The following is a 24,452-nucleotide window of genomic DNA, read 5'->3' on the forward strand; positions in this document are numbered from 1 at the left end:
AAAAAAGGTTCAGAGAGAGTCTGTGTGCCATTAGGAGAGCTAAAGAAATTATTCCAGTCTGCAACGAGGAGATTACATTCTTTTTCTTTAGTTCGTACCTTGCAAAAGGTATCACATTCTGAATAAAATTAGAATTGGAGTATAGATACCAAACTGGGGTATAAATACTAAATATTTGACAGACCATTTTAGACTTAAGGGGTTTAGGGTTGGCAAGACAAATGGAATGTATTAGGAACTGCTTTCTTTCATAGGAGAGATGAAATACGTCCAGGTTCTGTGTACACAGTGCACAAAAATAATAGCTATATTGTGCAAAAAGTGGAAGCATCAAGGAAATTATGTGAAACAGAAATCCCATAAACCCTCTGCTCTGTTTTTTATTTTCAGTGGGAAATTTGGGATTTTCTAGCATTTCAAGTCTGGTATTCACCTTCATTATTTAAACTGCGGCAAAAGTAAACAAGGGTGGCAAATATTTTCCTAAAGGAATGGTGGAATAGGTTTATTTTTGTAATGATGCAGATAAGCTATAAAGACACATTTCAGGCAATTGTATAGAAATATTTTGAGTTTTAAACCCACTATATGTATAATGAAATGTATTAGTAGAGGAGCTGGTCCAGTCATTTCATATACCTTGTGCATCATTCAGGTGCTTAAATGTGGACATACAGTGCTGTTTGAGGTACCCTAGGGCAGCTCAAGTCACTTCCAGCAGCCACTCTAGAAAGGTATGGGTCATTCACAGGTCCCATATCGTATCTGTCAGCCCCATATGGATACTTTGGATACTTAGGGGCTCCCTTATAGCTCTAGGCACCTGTGTTTTACAAATAAATCCTGTCCCGTCTGCATGAGTCATTGTTGTCCTGTAGCTTGTATATTTGGCACAATGGAGCTCAGGGCATTTTGTCACACTCAGTACAGATGTGGGGCTGTAACAGTCACACAGTATAGCTGTCAGACAAAATGATCTTTCCCCGTAGTAGTTTTTGAATAACTATTTTCATACTTTCCATTAAATTAATCAACATTATGTGATGTACAGTGGTAAATCAGTGAAGACATGTTTGCTCTACTTAGTTTATGTGCTCATTCAATAACAGCAGTAGAAATTCTTTAGCTGTGTATATTCCTGAACAATATTTTGGGATTATATAGCAAAAAACGTAGATAAATTGTGTGATTCCTATTCAGATCTAGAAAAACATGAGAGTACAAGAAATTCAGAAGAGACAATCAGGTCAAGCTGACAATTCTGAAGTTTTCCTCCTTTTACCTGATCCAATTAATGCAACCTGGCTACAGGTGGCATTAAGCACAGCATAAACCCATACAGAACTATTTTGTTCTTTGCTCTGATAGTACTTAGTGTCTGGATGGTTGTTGGAAATCCAGAATTCTGTTTATCTAAACAATTTAATGATGGAAAGTATGTCAGAAGGGATTTAAAGTGTTTTAATTTAATTGAGATGAGAGAGATGGGGATGACAATTAATCACTCATCAGTGAAAGACCCAATGATTCTGCCTTGAAACACGTGCTAGCATGTGCTCTCTCACTTCTGATGGAAATGCACAATGTGCCAAAGTGAAGAAGTGATATCATGCTGGCTGCAGTTAACCATTCTCCATAAAGAGCAAATGAAGAAAACATTTTCTGCAGTTATTTTGGCATTTTACAGCAATAGATAAGACTTCACCTTGATTGTATCATCACATGTGAGTGTGTATACTCACGCATCTATCTCTTATTTTTTACGGAGAGATATAAACTATGTTTTAAAATTGTTACCTACGTACCTGTGTAAAAATCACTTTGCATGGTTCTTCACATGATTTGCATGTAAGTTCAGACACACCTATTGCACTGTGAATAGACAAATTTTTCAAAGGTTGCTGATAAATTTCTAATAAAGTTGGAAAGTAGTCCAGGTCATGTTATAATTCTCAGACTGATTCTCAGTTAGGTATACGAGGTGGGATTCCACTGTATGTTTATGAGAAAAAAGTACCTATTTTTGCTTCAGTTGCTGATACAGCATCTGGAATCTTCTGCTGTAACCTTATATGATCTCATTGTGACACTTTGGAAACCACACGGTATATTTAAGGGCTTTGTGCAATTATATTGCAATGCAATCATTTATATCTTAATTTTAGAGATCATTCTTGTATTATTCACAAGACCAAAACAATCATTAAAAAATGGAAATTTAGTCTGAATAGACCTCTTTCTGAAGGGTAATTAGAGAAGAATTCAAACCACAAAGTGAGATTTGGAGGCAATTTTTCATCTAATTAATTTATGCAGAGGCTACTTGAAATTCAAGGTTCCAAATTAAGGAGATGGAGAATAATTTGGTATTACAGAATAGGAGACTAAAAAATCTGCCTTGGTTTAGGTTTAGATCTGTGGTGTGGTGTGGAATACCCAGATCTATTCCCTTCTCAACGTGTCTGAGGAAGATCACAGAAGAACACAAGTTTAAAATCCAAGGTAATGAGAAAATTAAATGTAAACATGCAAATTTTATGTCAGCTAACTATACAAAATATTGCTTACATATTGCACAGTACACATTTGCAGTATTACAGTGTACTGTTGTATGACCTATCCAGTATTTTGATGACAAAACTCTAATCGTTCACTTATGGCATTAACTTCTATAAGGGGATGTTCTCTTGATAGTAGTGAGTGCAGTCTATTAACATAATTCTGCACATAGGCCATAAAATAATGGTGCTCTACATAAAGTAATGCAGAGCAAATCAGGACTTTGTTGAAAGATGTTGGACAGCAAAAAAATCAAGCTAAGATTTCAGTGGTACTATTGCATTAAAAGTAAATGCAGAGCTTGGACTGAATGTTCTGAATTTATAGTAGGTCTACATCCATAAAAAGACTTTCAAGGTCTGGTGAATTTACTTTTACAGCAACAGAATTTCTTGATGCCACTGCTGATATAAAACTCTCTTAGAGTAAGAAATCTGGTCAAGGAAGGATCAGAGAATGGCTGCCCTTTGATAAGTCTGTGCTCCTATGCTATTCCTATGGTTTTACTACCACTGCAGTACAAGAAAAACCATGAGGCTGTTTTGTGCTGCTCTGAAGCCTGTGAGGTACATTTGCACTTGTGTGTTATGTCTTTCCAGAAGAGCGATGGATGATTATTAATGCTTCCCGAAGATTTGCTCCAGCATCCCTTACACAAAACTCCTATATCTCTCCTATATATCTCTTCTGGCCACTACAACTGTTATTTTTAGTTTTATAGATAGATTACTGGTAATCTAAAGCTAGATAAGTATTATTTAAACATTTTATTATTTTATATAGTTTACTGAAATACTTATGAAAGCCTTTGCACCATGAAATATAAAAGTACAATTTCAGCTGGGTTTTTTTTGTTTTTGAAAAGCATAATTGCACACAGAACCTCTACAGTCTGTTACCAAAGTTTACTAAACAAGGGTAAAAGATACTGCATACATTGGTGGGTAGGAACACAAACGCTGACTTGAGAAAGAACCTGAGAGGAATTAGTAAGAGTAGTATACAATCCCTGGAAAAGATGATAGTAATTCTGCCTCACCAGTAAGACAGCACAGGTAAGGGAGAACCAGCTAAACTTCAGAGGTGACAGGTTCTGTCAAGTTCTATAGCCAATTATCACCTTCTTGAGAAGTTCCCTGTATCGCCCATTTTGATATCTGGCTGCATTTACATGTTCTATTTCCAAAGGTGATGTTCCACAATAAAATTTAAATATAAAAATACACTAAACATTGATGCTTCAATTAAAGGTGATCCTATTTTAATGAAAAACCCTTTTAAAAATATAAATTCCCCAGAGTGTTTTCAAAAGATACACAGTGTAGTTTTGGTCCTTTTCCCACATTTTAATAGGTTTTGCTTAGAGCTGTGTAATAATTCTGGCCAGAAAAAATTATCCAGTGCATAATATCTAAATGTTTTCAATATTGCTACTATCCTCTTTGCTGTGTTAGAGGGAAGGAAAAATAATAATAAAAGAAACTCAACAAATTCCAGATTCATTTGCAGATGCACTGATCCTATTGATTCTATATCTCTTAATAAACAGGACGTTCATGAAGACAGTCGGTTTATATTCATTTATGATCTGCAGCAGCAGTGGGGTTTTTTTGAGTTCTCTCCTCATATTACCTATGAGGTTTATGGGTCTAGAAAGGATCAGAATAGCTTTAAAAGGACCATATGTGGGCTGCAAAGCCTTTCTAGGAGCCCATAGGGGTCTCTGTGGGACAATCCATATGGCTGAGAGTTCTGTGGTGCAGCAGGCATAAAACAGCATCTCTGCCTTTGAAACAGACAGAGCTATTGAGATGAAATGACAGAGATGGAAATACTGCTGGAAAAAAACAGTGGGAAATAATGTGGCTAGAGGCAGAATTAACTATAACTGTACACCTTACTGTCTTTGCAAAGGGTTGTGGTTTTTTTTTTCCCCTCTAGTTTCATTTCACTTTGGTTCCTTTTGCAATTTAGAAGACTGGAGTATGTAAACACTGTCTTAAAAATACATCTTTAATTTCAAGAAGACAAATAATGTATGATTATTCATGTGTTTTAGAATACAATGTAAATTCTCAGGAACAAAACTTCTATTCTAGGCCTTTTCTATGATAGGTAGAATATCAGTGAAAATAAGATTAAGTTTTCACACAGGAAATTTTCTTGAAATTGAATTTAAATTAACTCCTTGTTGAAAAAAAAAAAAGGTCATGGATTTGTCATAATCTTATTGTCCAGCAGTCTGTTCTACAGTGCTGTTCTGTTCTACGTTGGTGAGATTTCAATCTGAGTCTGAGTACCTACTCTACAGCATTGCACTAAGACCAGGGGTTTCACCAACAGCTCTTTAGTCACAACTGCAGTCTATTTTAAATCTCATTTCTCACAGATTTTACAGCGGAATTTGTATGCATGTAATGTAAAAGGAACCCAAGAAATATTATGGACAATGAAAGTGTAAGCTTCTCCTTCCTGAAATTCTCCACAGAGAAGACACAGCAACTGCCTCTGGGTGTTCTTGGTTCTGTTTCACCACTTTGCCATCTGGGGAAGCATAAGAAAATCAATACATCAGATTCTGGAGGTTATGCTTTAGAGGTTATATCTTTTTAACGGATGAATTTTTTATTCCTTTTCTCATAAACAGGGGAAGAATATTGTAACTAGTGACAACTGAGGTAACTAAATACTGCAGCTTTGCTTAGATACAGATAAAAAGGTTGTAAACCTGGCTTGACAGTGTCCAGTCACAGCATGAAGGACAAATTTTTCATGGACTTTGCATTAGTGTGATGTATGGTGCTCTTGTCCCCTCCCCCCAATAAATTACCTTCATCCAGGATAAATGTAAATATAAGAACAAGCAGTAATGTTACTTGATAATTTAATTCTCCTTCACTGTGTCCTTGAAACTTCTCACAAAGCATTGCAATCTTTTAGAGTGACTTAATGCATAAAGTATCAAAGTACTGAGAGATCCCAATAGTTTCACAAAATTAGACAGGCATTGATTTTAAACTGTTTTTTTTTCTTCTTCTTCTTTATTAACATCTTTCTTTGTATACAAAAGGAAATTTGATAGAATACAGCTGTCTCTGGCCTTTAAAATTATAATGCCAATTGAGATGTTTATTATTAAATAGTTGGCATTATTCCGTGTTGTAAATTTTAAGATTACAGAGTTATTACATTCTGCCAATAAAATTATGAATACATGTACTGATTCATTTTAACTTAAGCATGAACAAAAACGGTTTTAGCTTCTTGATCCTGTGAGAATATGCTACCCAAAGGCCTTCATCTGTAGAAATGTCTCAAATAAAAATGTCTGAACATGATTGGGATTTTTTTTGAATGAATGAATTAATGTGTAATGCTAAATACTTCTTACTTACATCCTTTATATCTTACCTTATAGTCTTCATTGCAGACACAAAAGGCCTTTGATTTTTAGAGGTCTGAATACAAAGTAGGTCTTCCTCATGTGATGTAATATTCATAATATTCATATTAAGTCATATCTGCCTAGAATGTCTCAAGGCCCAAAAGGCAGGTATCTTGGATTTTTGTCTGTGACCACTGGAAAAAGAAACAATACCCCAAAACATGATCATTTATTCATCCTTCTCATAAAGGGAGAAGGTACTGGAACCTTCATTGTTCAGCTGAAGGAGTTAACTCACAGGGTTGAGTCCCCGCTCCTTTTTGCCTTTTCTCCATCTTGCCCTATGCTCCCTGCATATATGATCACATGATCGTCTAACTTAATCAGACTAGTTGTAACTATTCCATTTTAACATACCTTCTGTGCTGCTGACTTCATTCTGTCAAGGTATGGGTCTGTTGTTTCAGCTCCGTTGGTAGGGAGATGTCAGGCCTTCTTTTCTTCAGACAAGTGCTAATTGAGTACAAAACCCAGGAGTTTTACCACTGTTGCTTTTGCAGAGTTGTGCTTAACTTCAGACACCAAGGAAACTGCAAGGCTAACAACAGAAAAGCTTTAAACTTTGCTAGTTTTGGAAAAGTGTGGGGCATGATGACCACGTGGTCTCGTTCACAGCCTGGTTCTTACTGGATTGAAGTCTGTGTACCTGATAGGTGGCATGGCTGTGACTTATGATTTGTATGATTTATAATAGGGCACATGAAGTTATAATATATATGAGAAAAGAAGAGGAAAGCTGCAAAACTTGGTGTGTACATCCACAATACATTTCTGAGAGCACTAATATAGAAACAATTGTTACTAACTAGGTGTCCTGGTTTCAGCTGGGATAGAGTTAATTTTTTTTGAGTAGCTGGCATAGTGCTGTGTTTTGGATTTAGGAGGAGAAGAATGTTGATAACACACTGATGGTTTACTTGTTGCTAAGTACTGCTTACACGAGTCAAGGACTTTTCAGCTTCCCATGCTCTGCCAGGTGCACAAGAAACTGGGAGGGGGCACAGCCAGAATAGTTGATCCAAACTGACCAAAGGGCTATTCCATACCATGTGACATCATGCTCAGTATATAAACTGGGGGGGTTGGCCGGGGAGTAGCGATCGCTGCTTGGGAACTGTCTGGGTATCAGTTGGCAGGTGGTGAGCAATTGCATTGTGCATAACTTGCTTTGTATATTATTATTATTATTATTATTATTATTATTATCATCATCATCATCATCATTATATTGTTATTATCATTACTATTTTACTTTATTTCAATAATTAAACTGTTCTTATCTCAACCCAGGAGTTTTTCTCACTCTTACTCTTCCAATTCTCTCCCCCACCCCATCAGGTTAAGGGGGGTGAGCGAGCGGCTGCGTGGTGCTTAGTTGCTGGCTGGGGCTAAACCACAACACTAGGAGTAGAGGAAAGGTACCTCTAGCCCTTTTACTTCCCTGTTAAATTTGCACTTGGATATCATAACATTTCCATTTGGTTTTGTTTTTGTCAATACCATTATTACTTGTAATTTCCATGAACAATTAAAAAAGTATTTAAAGCACAGTTACTCTAAATTCTACTTCAGGAGCAAAAAGTTGCATGAACAGAATATGCATTCTTAATGCACAGTTGGTAATCACCTTTGGGAATATCAATGCACATTAGACTAGGTCTTATCTGATATAAACAGACATGGTTCCACAGATACAATTTGTCCCTTTTAATGCTCTTGTCCATAATTTAAATAGGTTCATATTACCCAGCAGTATATGTTGCCTTGTTTTAGGCAATGTGCCTGAGCTGTAACCATTGGCAAGTGATATGGAGATGTGGAAAGTCCTGGTGAAAACAAAAGCCCATCAACTAATATTTGGGGAAACAGGCAGTTCTGTTTAATGTTAGCTGAAAGCCAAGGATTCCTGATAATAAATAAAGGAGGTCTGTTTTCTCTTGTAACTACTAACTGTGATTCAGCCTTAGGTATAACACTAAGAGGTTTCCAAAGTTTCATCAAATTAACTTTTTTTCATTTGCACTGATTTTAATGTCCCTAGACCAAAAATTAATTTGATCCAACAAGTTCCATGTCTTCAGTAGGAAAAAGTTTGTAACTAGAGAAAAAAAGAGGGAATTAATATACACTGTATGTATTTGCTTGCACTTCCTATCTACGCTTTCTCCATGCAGAGAACTAATGTAGTCTCCAGTAGGATCTGAGGACTATCTGCCACCTGCATCACCAGAGACAGTCATAATTGATAGTTTTGGCTCAGTTTTCAGTATATTGTCTGGTCATGCCAAGATGGAATTTGAGCCAGAATTTTTAAATTTAAGATTATGGACAGCTTTTGAATGAATTCTATCTAGCTGTTAGCAGAACTAGTGGGAGAACATAAAAAATGGCATTGTTGTCTGTGATATGCCTGGGATTGTGGGAACAACTTTTGTACTACCCTTAGGAAAAGCATTTTGGATTATTTTGTTCTCACACCATACATGCATATGTTACTACTTCCATTCTTTGAAATTTGGTGTCCTTGGTTTATTTAGTATCTCTGTAACTTAAACCCACTTCAGTAAAAGCTTTACCTATTAGATGCTGTGATACAGATTCTGTTTCATATAGGCAGTTTTAAATGTGTACACTGCCTTGAGTAAAAAAAAAAAAGACCTGATAGAGCATTATCCTTGGCAGTGAGAAAGAAAATTATAAAAACAGTAGATATTGCTAAGGTTCTGGTGAGACATAGAAGAACTCTTTTAGTAAACCATATCAGGGTATGATTTATTGTAACCACAGTTTATCGTCCAGTGGGCATGAGTACATTAGACCTATTGAAAATGGAGATCTGAATTAATCTCTATTCCTCTATGGTGCTTGGATAACTCTCTGTAACAATGTGTTTGTGAGATAGCGTTACAATACATGTGTTGCATAGCTTAAATTGTTATAAACTGCCTGCAAGAACAAATTTTGACTGTCTTTCTTCGTTGTTTCTGGATATTACTTAATATGAAACTTTTCAATTCAGTGATGAGAATTATATGCCAATTTCCATTACAGAATACAAGTATGACTGACACTGAAAATTGATCTTGCAAAATTATATCTGACCTTTTTTATTAAAACATACAGGGTCAGTGAGAATGTGCTGATTTTGAAGATACATCAGTTTATACCATGTAAGAACTTCTGTCCCATTTGGCTATTAAAGCTATATTTTCTATTACATCATCAATAAGATAAATAGTGACTATGTGACAAGCATAAGTACACCATAAAGCCTAAAAAAGAAAAAAAAAAATCTAAGACCTCCAAAATATATGTGCTAGAAAACTAGATATGTCTAAAGAACTCAGCAACAGGTTTCTATATCAATAACTTAGTCTTCAGATTTTAATAGCTTCAGTGATCTAGGGAAATAGACTCTATAGCCAGCAAAATGCAAGTTTATAGCTCAGTGGATGGAGATTCTGGCTTCCATTATAAATAAATGGCATTGCATTAAATTGCCCTAGCCTCTTACTGCACAACACTATCTGACACTAGTAAAATATTACTACATTACCTTGCCCTTTGTACCAACAGCAGCAGCACATATTGCCGACAACAATTAATTTGCCCCAGGGAACACTGGGTTCTTTCTGAACTGCAGTACACATGAATAGAGGTGAGTCGATCATCTGTTTCCCCCATTTATTTCCAATACAAGAAATCCTAGCTTTTGTGGCAGAAAGACTGAAATGCAAATGACTGAGGAGTTACCTTATCCAACCAGTTTTGCTCCTTTGAGTTAATCATTTTTGTATGAGAATGTGATGATAGATGCTGATTTACAATATGCAGCTTGTACTGAGCACAACATGATTTACACTATTTTTTCATTAAAATATGAAAAATTAGAACTAAAGACTTGAATTTTTTAAGTAAATAAAGTCTTAAATATTGTCAAAAAGACAGGTGATCCCTAATTTAGTAAATATTTTACAGAATCTTATGATATAAGATAAGGCTTTTCTGTTCACTTGACAGCATGCATTATGCTGGTTTAGTAGAAGTACCACTTATTCTAAGTGTTTTTCTTTGCGTTTGCATTTTACAACTGTTGCAAGGTCCTTCTCCCCACTCCTAAGCTGAACATTAAGGGAAACTAATGTGTTTTACTTACACTGTATCATTTTTCTTCCCCAAAGCATCTGCTACTGGCCACTGTCAGAGAGAAGACTTTGGGCTAGACACACTCTTCTTAAGCTTTAATGAAGTGTTGTTGCTTAATTACCTTTAATCCCATTTAAGATAGCTACTGGGCCTCTTTGGATCAGGACTTTAATCTGTTACTGCACTCATGATCTTTTCTCACAAAAGTGTTGTAAGGGACACACACAACATTAAAAATATATAAATATAAAATATATACATTTGTAACCTTTTGCATAAGCTCATCACTACTGCTTACATGGTTTGTCTGGACTGTGAAATAGTGGACTGTAAAACTGAAAACGTTCTATTTTTTTTGTGTTCTGATACTTTCCCCTCGCAGCCACTTCACCCTTCAGAATCTCTGCTGTCGTTGGACAGCCCTATGCTAGAAATACATCGTAACTCACTAGTGTGTGATACAGGCAAAGGAGTCTCACTTTAGTATAGATAAAATTCTATCAGGAAATGTGCACTTTGCTCTGTAACTGTTAATTCTACCACTTCAAGTAAAGCAAGCTCTCCTTGTGACATGCAGTTTGGTGGCACTGCTTTATCTCGGCTAAAGGTTTCTGCCAATGTAGCCATGTTACAGATCACCCCTTATCCTTCTTCAGATCAGCATTGCTGTTATGGTTGTGAAAAGTCAAACAAAAGACTGCAATTCTAAATTTTCAGTATAATTGATGTAGTATTCAGAAGGGTCTGAAAAAATATGGATGGTTTGGCTGATATTTTCTCAGTATGTTTTTTGGCTCAGTCATTTAGTGATGTTGTAGATACTGTATGGTTCGATCTCAGTAATTCAATTACCAGAAAAGAAGAATGTTTATATTAGAAGAAGGGGCATGCATACCTTTACTACATAGCAGTAAGATCAGTGTAACAATGACATAACAGTGCTGATATAAAGCCACATATCTTGGTGACCTCTAACAATATATACACAGCATTAGGGGGCTAGGTATGGATTGATATACTTGTCTTCAGTCAGGTTTTGCAACCTGTTCCGACCTCAGTGTAGTTATGGCTGTACTAACCTTGATATCTGTGCTAGGTAGTCTACTAGCTGAGATGTTTCTGCTCTATACTGCAGTGTAGGCAAATCTCTTGGTGTCTGGAAATGCCACTTGCATTTCCTAGTGTTTCTTGTTCAAGGAAGACTTTCATTCTCTTTGCTGCAATTAATTTGTTTTCCTGCTTTATGAGATTCTCTCTGTTGGTGCTCTAAATTTCAGAGCAAACTCTTCATAAATATGATCAAAACTATTTTCTTCATATCTATATTTTGTTTGATGAGCTTTATTGATCATGACTCCTCTTGTTTAGAAACAAACAGAACTGTACTCCCAGAATCACTTCTCTCTTTCCTTCTTCTCTTTGGGAGTAATCATGTCTATCAGCCTCTTTACTTAGTCACTGAGAAAACTCACCCCTTGCTGTTAGGAACTGTAAAATGAATTGCATTACAGAACATGAAATATAAAGTCTCAGATAACAAAAACTGGCTGTAATTACATTCACACGCACACACACAAAAACCAAACCACAGAGGGAGACTTTTAAAGCTGAGTGCCAGAAAAACAAAACAAAATAAAACCCAAACCCAAGGAAATCCAGTTATGAATGAAACTCTCCATATGTCTTCTAACTTGTAAGTGTCATTAGGCACATTATGAAATTCATTAACATGGAAGTCTGGTGTGCTTAGATATTGGTCGAAGCAGGGAAGGTGTCATTGTGGTGTTTGTAAGTTTTATTGGTTTATCTTTCAATTACAAGAAATTTGTGTGGAGTGGGACAATATGTGCTTGGTGAAGTGCAACAAGATCTTGAGTCCTAATTCTGTACCTGCTACCTACCGGTCTATGTTGCAAGTAATTTTTTTTGTGCTACAGTTTACCTGTCTATCAAGCAGGAATTATACATGTGTTTTGTGGATTAATTAGTTGAACATTCTACTTTTTGAACATCTAGAGTGCTACATAAATATTAAGACTCAGATACACATAAGTGTTTAAGCACTTAACACCTGTCAAAATAAATAGAATTAAGTGCCTAAATAGCTTTTTGCAGATCTGAGCTTTTGTGCTTGTTGTTTGTAACTTTTGTTTTCCCTTTAATTAAGCACTTGTTGCTTGTAGAATATGTTGGGGAACAAGTTCAATACAGAAAATTTCATGGTGGCAAGTATTTTTCAAATGTTGCAGTTTATTACAACTATACTTTCAATTTTATACAATGCATTTTCCATCTTAAGACCTTATGTAGGTTTCTATTAACATAAGTCAAAATTATTAAGAGGAAAATGGAAGCCTTTATTCCCAAAGCTGGGTTGCTCTTTTGATGTACATGTGTAATTGCAGTTATTATTCTAGGGAGCACTGTATGTACAAAGGTTAGAGGGTTTTTACCCTCAAAAAAGAATGCAATTCCTACATTTTTAGTCTACAGAAGTAATTACTTGTGCCAAAGTACTAAGTTCCACCTTTGAGTGCTATGAATAGAAGAGATTGCATCTTAACTGCATAGAAGGTGAGAATATGAGACAGTCAGGCATGATGAGAGAAATGGTTTGATGAATTCATAACCATAGGGCTCACTTCTTCAACCTTCTGCAGACTGTTCAATTTGCAACAACACCCTGAGTGTTGTTACTCCATTGCTATGCAGAGATTTCAGTCAGCTTCCAGCTGCACAAGTCTTTATGCCTATTGTCCAGTCACATGGACGAACTGTTGCTACATAAAGCAAATTCGTATGTAATATACTGCTATGATCCAGGGAACTAGCCATTGAAGTAAAAATGAATTCCCAAATTCTTTCATGGATAAAGAAACAAACAGCATGCTGAAGACGTTAATGAAGTATTTGATACCTCTAACACATACAGACAGCAGTCAATGCAGTTGTGCCAGTCTGTACTAGTTAAGAACAGGGGCCACATTTTTATTGCAGTTCTTTATTTTCCAAATCCCCTTACTCAAAGTCTATTTTTTGAAAGAAATCTGTCACACTATGTCCTTTCATATTTTAGGAATATCTTGCATAAAGCAAGTCAGTCACTACTTGCTCTTAAATGGCAATTCCCAAAACAACCACAAAAATTTTGGAATGCTACAAATAAAACACTGGCATTTAAAAGGAGTACTATGAATTATTTACACAGAAAAACAGAACATAGGGGTTAGTTATGGCATGCAAAGAAAAGAAGAAATTAATAGAGCAAGCAGTTATTAATATTCTATATAAGCAAAGGCCATAGTTTAGATATAGGCTTCATCAAAAAAGCACATTTTTGGGTTGCCATTTTTAAGTTTTAAGCCGCACTTTCTTTTTCCCCTTTACATTTGTTAAGCATCAATACATCTGGAGGTTTTTTCCAGCCCAGTTAGTAAAAGAATATGCAGAGTATTACATGTCCTGTTGCCATCCTTATGGTTTTTTTTAGACAGAGTTCTTGTGGAAAAATGTTTCTGATCATTATATTCATCCTGATTTCCACATACCAGGGCAGTTCACTATTTAGCCTTTGGATATGGTCTTGCCATGGAATGCTGACTGAATACATACAGTCAGAGAAGTGAGACTGCCTTCAAGTGTTAATCTGAATTTTTTCCAAAGTTCAGGAATATTACATACACGTAAAGAATGGTTTCTGCAAGGGTACAATTCTTATATAAAAACAATGGCTGTTGGGATAATTTGATTTTTTTGTTGGTGCTTTAGCATCACTGATGATAACAGCACGTCTACCATTAGTCATTCTAGTTACCTGTAGTGCAGGAACAGAACATGAAATTTAGTCTTTATTCGTTGGTTGCCCAAGAACTGATGACTTCAAAAGACTCTTAGAGGTTCCTATATCCCAAGTCTTCTAGGATAAGATAAAGTGCTGTAGGAAAATATATCAGTATCTCTGACATGTATAGAGTATATAACTTAAGGCAGATTTTAAAAGCCAGAAGAGATCTTTGTAGTTACCTTTTCTGGTCCATATATAAAGCAATATAAACAATGTGACATAAGAAATTCCTACATTATGCCTACAACCAGTCTTGAAAAGATTACAGTCTGACCTCTCACAAGTCAAGGAAAGAAATACACAATAAAAAGGCATGAAATGGAAGAACAGACAAGAAAAAGGATCATACAAATAAAATCGTTGTTGGACTACTGGTTCTTCATTATTCAAATCAGTTAAATTTAAGCAAACTGAGTCTCCATGTTGACTATCCAGTTACATGCTGGCAGCTTACTTGAAAGTATCATTATAAGAATAAGCCTTGTTAAAATCATTGGAAAAAAGCAGATTCTGCAAAATAAATTAAATAAATAAATAAACTTATGCATTGCTTCCAAGCTTACAGTCCTGGATTGTTTCTTAAACATGCATATTTGGGTTAACAATCTTTTAATACTCATGACAATAGGGTCGAGGATTATATACAATGAAAACAATGAGTATGTTTGATGCCTGTAGTTGCTATACTGCTGCTTTTAATACAAACTGATTCCACTGTTTAACTGTCATTTGACTTAGTTTGAATCTAGTCCACCACACAAGGAGCAGAAGAGAATGTTGTGCTTTTCTCAACAACTTTCCAAAGATTATAGGTTTTCTGTTGTCAAATTTTTGTAATTGTTAAGTGGAAAGAATGAGTTAAAAGCCTTAAGACTGCACAAAACCACCAGGGGAAGTCATGGATACTAGAGAAGCTTCTTGATCCTTATAATACAGTCAATAAGGCTGAGACTCCCAATGGGGGTCTTAAGGTCTGTGTTTTTAGCTTTGTGCCTGTGATGCCTTTTGGAACAGTAGCACATGTCTCAGAAGCTCCTGAAATCATGAGGGACTTGGCATCATGAAAGAGGATCCTTCATAAAAGATTCGTGGAGAGTCATTTGATTCCAGGCTGTAAAGCTGATAATATCTGAGGATTCCTGAACTCACATATATTTTTAATAGGGACTGAAGAAGAACCACTTGCAAGGCTCTCTTACTATAACTATTCTGTGGGTTTTTTTAAAAATCCAGAAAGGGATGAAAAAGAAAATCATTTAAAAAGTCTGAAAGATGAGACTTATACTCTGTAACAAACATTTGATTTTTTTTTTTTTTTTTAATAAAAATAAGGCACCATGAAGCAGTAGCTCTTCTCAAAGGATGTTGCAGATTCTAATTCTTACATAAATATGTTTTAATTCAGAACTATCCTCTTTTCTTTCTACATGCTCAAACATGCTGCATTGCAGTGTTGTGCACATTTGTAATTTAATGTTGCTAAACCTCTGTAAATGTTAACATTATTTAAACACAGCTATGCATTTGAGTTTGAAAATGTAATGACCACAAGAACCAGGAGGATCTAATTTAGATGAAAGGGCAGAGTAGGAGTCAGGCACAATTATTAACATAATCAAGTATAATTTATTATTTTTATGTGTGTTTGTTTACCACTGAACAGTTGTGACAACATAGCAACCATGTACAGATATCTGATTTAAGTGCATCAGTCTACTTAAGGATCTACCCTTTTCAACCCTGCTGGTAAGGAGCTTCTATAGAGTGTAAAAGAAGTGTTGCAGGTTCAAAGTCACAGTCAGTGAACAAAAACAAGGCAGCTAAGACATGTGGTTATGGTCTGTGAAAGAGATTTCTCTGTTTCAGCAGTGTTTTCAGATTTGCTCTGCTGACAAAATCCAGTCCATTGTGTATCACCAAGTATACCTAGGATGACTCAAACATGTCCATGTGCAGAGAAGTGGTTAGTGTTTCCCACTGAAGTAATTCCATAGGTGCTCAGCACAGGATGTTCTCACAGAGTGCCTCCAAGTCACAGAGTGGTTGTGCAATTAGTAGTTTCTCTTAAATTTCTGTCTGTCTTACTGCTAGAAAGGGGGTCTTTGGTTCTAGATCTGTATTTTTTACTCCAAGACAGCCTGTAAAAGTTGCAGTGAAATGAAACTTGAAAGGGATTTAAAATCTAGACCTAGCAGTCTTGTTAGATGTTGTCTCACCCCCCAGCATTCTCCATTTTCAAAGTAATTTCCTCTGAATCCAGGGCCCTTCCCGGAACACAGGATGGCTACAGAGTTTGTCCTGAACACTCACCTGGGGAGCATTTTGCAAGTGTCACAACTGATTTCTTTTGTTTAAGCTGCATTTTGTCAATGTTTCTGTACACAGAATATATCTGTTTCCCTTTGGAAATTATCGGTTACATCTGCTTTTGATTTGTTTCCATGCACCAACAAGAACATCTGTACAAAATATCCTTTTGTTGTGCTTTATGCTTAGTACCCCACAATGTCTGTAAACAGAAATATGGGCTTTATTTCTTTTTAATAATCTTTTGAGATTTTTTTCAGTAAATAGAGCCAAGTTTTTATGAAGATGGCTTCTTTTTACCAAAAAGGAAATGTTTGCTCTATTATCTACAAGTGCCTTAATTTGTGCAATGGAGTCTGTTCATAGACAGCTTTCTCTCTTACTAATGAAATAGGTAAGGATGTAAAATTTTAATGTAGCCTGAGACCTGGTTTATATTTTTGCTAATGTCTGGAAGGATAATGTTCTGGTTCAGAAATTAGCATTATGAAACTAAAAGTTATATGTAATTGTTCAACATTCTCTTACGTCTTGTTAACCATTTCAGAACACTAAATCTGCTTTTGACAAGTAGGTAGGACACAGTAACTAAACTTTTCTTTAGGAAAAGAAAACACAAGATTATTAAAGATTAAACTAATAGCTTTAAGTACAAACCATTTATGAAAGCAATGTAAATAGGAGAGGTCTTTTGTTTCCTAATCCACCATGTTTTAAGTCTGTTCTCCTTATCTTCATAGGGTAATTTACATTTTTCCAGGTGTTGAGAGAACACAATACTTAAATGCAGATTACTAATAAGAAAAGGCAGTCACAATAGATCAGATTGTGTAGAGGTTGATATGCAGGAAGTAACTTTGTTGGGACACAGGGATTGAATAACAGTCTTTACAGTTTAAGAATCTGATTTCTGTGAAGGATCTTGATCCCTCATGAAACCTAATCTTGTTACAGCAGTTTAACTCATCATAGTGTAGTTATATGGGGAGGAGAGGTGGTGAAGAAAGGAGGCTGCAGCACAGTCCTTCATTCATTATCATTAGTTGTTTTATATAGAAATAATGGAATTACATTGCATACACTGTGTTGTAACAATCTTGAACTTCCCTGCTGACACCACCTTGAAACACTCTGCACTGCTTATTTTTTCACAGAACTTCCCAATGGAATACCTTAACAGAGAATCCTGCTTCAAACTGTGTAGCATGATGGGGCAACATGCTAGTCCTTGATACTTCGGGGTAGTTTGCACAAGGTTAAATTTACCCATGTGTTTTTATCCACAATTTTAAATTACTTCATTTTGAGTTTGGGTCTCCTCAAAGGTAAGAAATCTCTGAACACAGGAGTCTGCGATGGCTTAATGTAAAACTGAAAATACAAGTCTGGCTGTTACAGTATTAAGCTTCTGAGTGCTTGACTTATCAGTAGATATTTTGACAGGAAGCACAGGGAAAGTGTCCTAGATAACAAATGTGAGTGACCAATTATAAGTAAAGTGCAGACTGAGAGCTTTGTAAATGCAAGTAAATTACACAGATAGGACTTCTAACTTTGTTACCTCCCCAGCTGCAATGCCCCTAATATTATTTTAAATTATATTATTTTCAGTAGGATAATTTAAATATAAAGCATTAAATCTATTTCACTGGATCATCTGTATGCACCCAGAGATTAATGTAACCAGTTTCTAATCCATTGGCCCTTTTGTGGATATTTTCCTCTGCCAGCCTAGCTATTGATATCAGCAGGCTGACAATCTTTGTCCGCAATGAATTACATTGTTGAGAGGTGTTGATCATTCTAGAAAAGTATAAAAGGGTGGTTTATTGATGCTGGTTTCCCCATTAACCTCTTTTTAAATGAGTGAGTTGGGACAGCTCTCTTGACAAAAGATTTCACATGTGTAGAGTAGCCATGAACCAGATATGCTTAGTTTCTGATTCTGATACAATTTTATAAAGTATTTAGAGCATATGCTGGAATAATTAATAAATCTGAAGAAGCTGTGATTTGAAAATATATTGCATAGATAGAAAAATGACTACATGTATGAAGCTAAATATTTATTTGATTTATTTCTTCAGCTGAAGTCTGCATATTAACACAGCTTTCTGTTTTTGAAAGTAGTGCTGCTGACTTATAATTTCTGATGAGCACATTCAAACATCAGCAAGTTCTATGGTTATAAATTACATGTATAAATTTGTGTGCCTGTTTTGAACTTTAGGAAGTTTAAGTTCAAAATTTTTCTTCCATGGAGTAATTAAAACAAAACAAAACAAAATAAAACAAAACAAAACAAAACAAAAAAAAACAAAACAGTTGTTCCTCATGGCCAAAGTGGTTATCTAGCTTTGATTCACTGCCAGTTTTCTGTTAGTAGATGAAGTTGTTTGAGCTGGGCACTTTGTTACACCTTATTTGTGAAAGAACAGTATTGGACTAGAAGGTTTTTTTCCCCTTGAATAAAGCATGAACAAACAGCAAACAATTCCTACCTAATGATTTCCATATATACTTTACTAGCAAATTTACCAAGGAGCTCTGTCAATATTTCTTTTTTTCAGTACCACAGTCATGATTGCTTCTCTTCGCTTGCTGGTTGCTTTCTACTTTTAATACCCTCAGATATAATCACTCACAACTGTATGGCTTACACTTACAATCAGTTTGTGGAGAAACCTGTCATGTTCCACTTTGGCTTAATCATGTGTTGTGTAGGGTGGCATCCCTTACAGTTCCTAGAAAAGTGTCTATAGTGCCCAGATAGCTTATGTATTCTATAAGTTATCACAATCGCTCCTTCCATGCAAAATGAACAAAAAGTTGCAATATTTTCAACTAACTGTGAAGCGGACTGATTAGTTAATACCAAAGATATACCAGTAGACAGTTACCAATCATGACAGGTCTGCCGATTATGGAGTTTAAAAGAAATATTTGATTTACCCATTATAGGATCTTCTCTATTTACTTAGTTTTTTTTCTATGAAAACATTTTTCTGTCAGCACTGGGGAAACAGAAACTCTTTGTATGTTTTCCTCCTCCTAATTTGTTTTCAAAGACTAAAAGAAATTTTTAATAAGCTTCTAGAAATGTCAGTTCCTGTGTGGTCTATATAAGACAGATATCATCCATTCTAGTCAGAACAGGAAATAGTTTTCAGATCATCCAAACTCAGGTTGAGAAGTTGGTGCTCCATCCATCTGGCACTTTCTTAAACTGTTTTCATGGTTAACTGTTGCAGTCAGTGCTGGATTGAGCTGCAACACAGTCACAAATTGTTCATCTCAGCAGGGTACCAGATAACTCTCATGGTTTATCTAGGATAGGGTTCTGATTTCCTTCATTAGTTACGAGGCAGGCCAGTTTCCTGTTTTGGAGCCATGTAATTTTTTTTTTTTTTTGGACAACATTACATTTTTTTTTAACAACATATTGAGGTATTTTTAGTGGGTTTTTTTTGACAGTTTGTTTGTTTTAAAGGATTCCTATACAGTCTCAGGGGTCTGAAAGATTTTATTTCTTTGCCAAGATCTGATAGAATTAGTTTATACCCAAAACTTCAGAAACTCATTGTTATTTATTGGTGTTCTGTAAATCACTAGTAGGGATGGGAGATGCTGGAGCCAGTGTTTTTGGTACTGTCCTACAAAGGTACTTGGCTGAACCTGTAGTCCAGTGTATTGGTTTTGGCTGGGATATAGTTAATTGTCTTCATAGTAGCTTGCATGGTGCCATGTTTTGGATTTGTTACCAAACCAGTGTTGATAACACACTGATGGTTTAGCTGTTGCTGAAAGTGCTTGCACAGAGTCAAGGTCTTTTCTGCTTCTCATGCTGCCCTGCCAGTGAGCAGGCTGAGGGTGCACAAAAATTGGGAGGGGACACAGCCAGAACAGCTGACCCCAACTGACCAAAGGAATATTTCACACCATAGGATGTCATGCTCAGCAATAAATGCTGGGGGAAGAAGGAGGAAGGGGGGAACATTTGGAGTTATGGCATTTGTCTTCCCAAGTCACCATTATGTATGATGAAACCCTGCTTTCTTGGAAATCACTAAACACCTGCCTGCCAATGGGAAGTAGTGAACGAATTCCTTGTTTTGTTTTGCTTGCATGCGTGGCTTTTGCTTTAAACTGTCCTTATCTCAACTCACGAGTTTGCTCACTTTTACCCTTCCAATTCCTTCCCCCATCCCTCTGTGGGAGAGTGACTGAGAGGCTGTGTGGTGCTTAGCTGCCTACTGGGTTATACCATGACATCCAGCTAAATATTTTTACTTCCTGGATAGTGTAAATTTGTTGTTCTTTAGAATTCCAACAAATTACTTTGACTCCAAGTTTCTCCTTGATTATCTTGCAACCCATAACTGGTGAAGAATTCATCCATTAAACTCCTGGTATTGGCATGATTGTTAGTAAGTAAACTTCAGGCCATTTTTGTGAAACAACAAATTTGACTACAACAAATGTTAATTGCTATTTCTCAGATGAAAGTTGAAACATACAGACTATAGTGCACTCTATTAGTTACACAAGATACTGTTGCATTCTTCTTTGGGTATAATTTTACGTGTGTGTGTATATATCTATATTTAATCTATATCTATATCTATATCTATATCTAATCTATATCTATATCTATCTATATCTAATCTATATCTATATCTATATCTATATCTATCTATATCTAATCTATATCTATATCATCTATATCTATATCTATATCTATATCTATATCTGTCTATCTCCAATATCCAATTTTGAAAAATTTTCTCTGTGCTCCTCTGTGATTTTATAAACTTAAAATGGTTGAACGTGTTGAGAAATGGCATCACCTGAAAATCTCCTTGCAGTAGACAACAATACTTACGAAAGTCTATTTTTAACATCTTCTACATGGTAATTAGGGTTTTTTTCCATTGCAATCAAAATGCTATCATGGTGATTCTGTGAGATGCCACATTACATAGATCTTACAATTGCACTTTATTCTAAATAAAAGATCTCATAATTGAGAAGCTTGTGTTATCTGTAGCCTATTGCAACAAATCTATGTCTGCTGATCCACTGGATGAACCAGGATGAATTACAAATAGGAGAACAAAGAGAACAGTTTATATATACACTGAATTCCTTTGGGTACCCCAGTCCATTCTCTTCAGCTTAGCACATTGTCTGCAAACATCAAAGAGATGCTGTACATTTCCAAGTCTCCTGGATGATTACAGAATTGTAACTTTACAGGTTTGTTTGAACTTCTTTGCATGCTGGCCTACAATATTCTTAAATGAAAAAGCTACTGTACATTTTGAGAATTTTTCTTCTATAAACGTTGGATACAAACACTCGCCAGATGTAAAACTTTTGGAAGGTGATAGAACAGAAGTCTGATACAGGTTATTAAATGTAAATTGTGGATATAATTGGTGGAGGACCCTAAGCCACAGACTGTGGAAAGAGGGAGGACAGACCCAGAGTAGTATTCCTCTGTCCTTGCTCTAGTGCTGTTTGTTTCACTTACACGCCTTCATCTGCAAGTGTTCCTGTTGGTTTTCCCATTAGGGCTGAGCAAACAATGAGTACAGGAAGACAAAGAAGGTCGACCAGCCCCCCCGCCCCCAAAACAAAAAAAAGGGTACCAGAGAGGGGACTACGCAGAGCACCCTTGACAGTCCCCACTACTGATGGCTGGAGTTCTTACTGATGCCAAGCAGCAATGCACAATAGATCATCTCACCAAAATATTAAATATCTTCTGTCCTCAAATGAAGAGCAGAAAAAGAGACTTGGGGGAAATGAAATGATCACAAGGGACAATAACTGAAAAAAAAAGGGAGGAAAGTGAGTGTTGCATTGTTGAAAATGTCAAATATAGGAAAGCTGAGGTGTGGCACCAAATAGACCATTCTATTGTTACCATTTGTATTGGCCAGTGCACAAGACAGGGTCAAGAAAGGTCTTTGGTCTGGTGCAGTATGACCATTCTAGTCAGAGTCTCCCTTTGGATAATGAAACTTGACTCTGGAACACAAGTGTTTTGCTGTAAGAATCCACCATCCTCTGAAGTCCTTTGTTAGAACTATATGTGTGCCCAGTGTGAAAGGAAGTCTGAAAACAGGTCAATTGAGGCAGGAGCTTTCACAGTCTGAAACAAATAAATTGCATCTTGGTAGTAGAACTGCTTTTCTTTTCTCACCTGAACTAAATTATCTAGAATGGGAGAAAAAGAAATCCATATATAATCTGGAGAATTCTGCACATTTTGGAAATGTGGAAGACTGGAAAATTCTGCATATTTATACCATCACCAATTTATCTTTGACAAATCATCTCCTCTAGCGATAACTCCTCTTTTCACTATATTTCCAACTTCACGTGTAAGCTTACCACAGACCACTTTAAAATGCAATGGTTTCTATTCAGTTATTTTACTATTGACCCATACTATGCTTCTTCTGAAAGCCCTTGTGCTAAAGCCAGAGTACTGAATAACCTGTTCATTTAAATATTCAAGCCTGTACACCAGAACGACCCAGAAACTGAGAATTCATCTTACTTTTTTACCCTCTCTAGTCTTCCTTTCAAGCAGCTATGACTAGAGTTGCTAATTGCTAATTCCAATTTTGCTACCTTCATTCCATGTTTACCTATTTCTCTTTATCAATCACAGATGTTCAGCATCAGATTAAAAAATCCATTGTCTCTTCAGATCCATTTTACCTTTAGTAATTAACATTATTCTAGGATGTTCTGTTTCAGAGGAGATTTCAGGAACTTCACACTTTTTTCCGTCTTGGAAAACTACTACTGTACACAGATACAATTAAGACATCAGCCTTGAGGCAGGACAACTTGCTTACTGAAAACCAATGTCCCACAAAACACTCGTTTGACCTAGTTCCTATCTTAAAAAATAATTTCAGTAGATTGTTTTGCAAGATATTTTTTCTAGTGTTTATTATGGTATAATTAATCAAAAGTGAAATCCAGACCAATTATGAACTCATCTACTATCTTTGATAAGTAGGATTTTTTTTTTATTTCAGAGGCTGAATTTTCAAACCTGAGTCTTTCTTCCTCTCCCTCCCTCACCCTCCATGGTAGCCTGTTCTTCCTTTTTCTTTTCCTCCTAAATCCATCAGCAACATATCCAAATAAGCAGTTCATATTTACTAACATTTTTGGCTTGTCTAGGCAAATAAATGCTAGCTTGAATTAATGCCCAGTACTCATGGATGTTATCATGTACTTTGTTGCTGTAGTTGTACTTTCAAGCACAATGCTAACATATTGTGTGTAGGTTCTTTGGTAAAATAAGTTTCATCTCATTGTATACGGTTCAATTAATTTTTGCCATCATACACTGGTTAACAAAGAGTGCATATTAGTTGTGAAACTAGAAGTGAATGGGGCAAAAGCATCCTTAGAAAACTCATGTAATTATATAGAAATTATGAATATTTACATTTGCTCATCTACTGTTCTTTTTTGCTCTTTCCTTTTTTTTTTTTTTTTTTTTTTTACTGATACAGACTAGGTCAGCAGGGAAATTCATATGATTTCAATAGATTTAGATCAATTCCATACAGTGTTAACCCTAAAACATATGTTTTCGTTTAGAGGTATTGCCTGTTATTCTAAGCTTTGGCACTTTTTAAAAGATAAACAGACTTCTTTTGTTGCTTGCTTTTTCAATACCTTCCTATCAAGGAGTTAAGGTTTGGACTTTCTTTGTTTCTTTGATTTCTTTTAAAAAAAAAAAAAAATTGCCTTCTGTTGTCTTTCTTAGACAATTTTTTGTCCATTTTTTCCATTCTCCTAAATTTTTTTCTCTTCTTTCCAGTTTGGCTTTCTCAGATGTTTAAAAGCATAGTGCTTGGCTTTCTGACAATTGCAGTTAGTGTCAGCTCTCTTTTTCTTCTTGTGCTGAACCAGCTTTTAAAAGCCACACCAGCTCTCTCAGCAGGTGACTGCTGACTCGTACTGCTAGAAAATCACAGTTTTCAAGACAGTCAGTCAATGCTAGAGGAGGAAAGCTGCCTTGTGGCAGTTTTAATGACCTAAATTGAATTTGTACAATTGGGTGAGGAAGGCTTGTGCATTACACAGCTGATTAAGAATTGCATAATCTATAATTCT

This window comes from Pelecanus crispus, chromosome 3 (assembly GCF_030463565.1).
Source record: "Pelecanus crispus isolate bPelCri1 chromosome 3, bPelCri1.pri, whole genome shotgun sequence".
Classification (NCBI taxonomy): Eukaryota; Metazoa; Chordata; class Aves; order Pelecaniformes; family Pelecanidae; genus Pelecanus; species Pelecanus crispus.